A 1,722-nucleotide genomic window follows, 5' to 3' on the forward strand; every position below is an offset into this window, starting at 1 on the left:
AAAACATGAAATTTTGGCATAATCTTGCACCGAAGTGTCTGCTTCTGACTGAATAGAGATAATTTTTGGAACACACCGAGCTGAAATACATGTTGAAAAACTAATAAGTATTTCTGCTTTTTTTAAAAATCTTCATATTAGGTATATGAAGATTTTAATGGAAATATCCAAATTGTTTTCATTTTGCTAATGGATCAGCAACCCAATAGTTTATTTACTTTTTAACTGTAGTCGTATTCTCACAAGATAAACATCTTTCAAAAGAAAATAACCCATTATCATTAAAAGTTGTCTAATTACGCTGATTATTATATAATTACCGTCTGTCTATAAATGTGCTTTGACCAATTCGTACGATAAAAAGCTTCCAGTGGACGACTATACACATATGCGAAATCTGACAAAATCCTTCCAAAGGACGTCCAGCCTAAGGTTACATTTTGCTTACCAGAGACAAGGGATTATTTCCTGTCTCTGTTGCTTACAATGGTTCGTGTAAATTCATACGATTGATTTCGGATCTAGTGGACGAGCTTCAATTATTTGCAATGAAATTGGATCATTAGCGCCTTTTCGCACGAGTTCTGACGAAACTAGTTTGGACGAAAACGCAACGAAGGGACCCCGGCCCACGGACTTCTTCTTCTTCTTGGTTAGCATTTAGTTATCCACTGCTGGATATAAGCCTTTTCCAATTGTCTCCATGTGTCCCTATCTAGGGCAAGTTGGTCCAAGTTTCGGTCCACCGACTGCTTGATGTCGTCTAGCCATTTCTCTTGGGGTCTTACAAATCTTCTTTTTGTTGATCGTGGCCGCCATTTCACCAGGTGTATTGTCCACTGTGCTGCCTTGCCATGTGCCCAGCACTTAAGTTCAGCTACGCGCTCGATTATGTCTTTTACCTTGGTCTTCCTCCTTATTTCTGTATTGCGTATTTTGTCGCGCAGGCTGATTCCCAGCATGGATCTTTCCGTCGCTCTCTGGGTTGTTCTAAGGCGTTCTGTCATTTTCTGCTTTAAAGTTACAGTTTTCAGCCCATATGTAGATACTGGTAAGATGCATGCGTCATAGACTTTTTTAAATTATATCCCAATTTTTCATATGCTGAGCCCAGTCATATTCTCCTGGTTATCTCAGACGTTTGATTTTTCTTGCCCAATTTAATTAAATAACCTATGGGTGTCACACCTTTAATTAAATGACCTATGTGGACACAGGGTGTCGCAATAACGATGGTAAGCGGCAGTATCTTGGAAAGTATGCGTTGTAGAGTGAAAAAAAAACAAACTTGACGATAAGAATTTGCCGGAAATTATTTTGAAATTTCTCAGATGACCACTAGATGGCGTAATTGCAAACGGTATTTTAAAAAGTCGACTTTATACAGAAATTGTCCCTATAAGTGAAACATCTAGTAAGTTTGAAAATAGTGGAAAAAATAAAACAACATTTTTTTTTTCAAAGCCTACTTTAATTATTTGAATTAGACAACCTTTATTATTTTCAAGTATTAAATTGTTAAACGGTTTAACTCTCCCCCCACGCTTTATTTGACAAGTTTGGAAAAAAGTTCATAAGGAAAGTAGTACGGTTTTTATGATATTTTAACTAAACTTACTAGATGTTTCACTTATAGGGATTATTTCACTCATCCATAGCAACGCCATAGGGCAAAAAAGGTATTAATAAACGGTAATTCGATAATTTTCGAAAAAACTTACA

At 36.5% G+C, this 1,722-nt stretch overlaps 1 protein-coding gene across 1 annotated transcript in view; it reads left to right on the forward strand.

Moving 5' to 3' along the window:
* The window catches only part of LOC109545074, a 9,370-nt gene that overhangs the window by 2,692 nt on the left and 4,956 nt on the right, over positions 1–1,722 (forward strand). The gene's annotated exons all lie outside the window — the stretch shown is intronic.

Source organism: Dendroctonus ponderosae, unplaced genomic scaffold (genome assembly GCF_020466585.1).
Source record: "Dendroctonus ponderosae isolate FM_Combo_2020 unplaced genomic scaffold, Dpon_F_20191213v2 Dpon_F_20191213_5, whole genome shotgun sequence".
In the NCBI taxonomy this organism is placed as follows: Eukaryota; Metazoa; Arthropoda; class Insecta; order Coleoptera; family Curculionidae; genus Dendroctonus; species Dendroctonus ponderosae.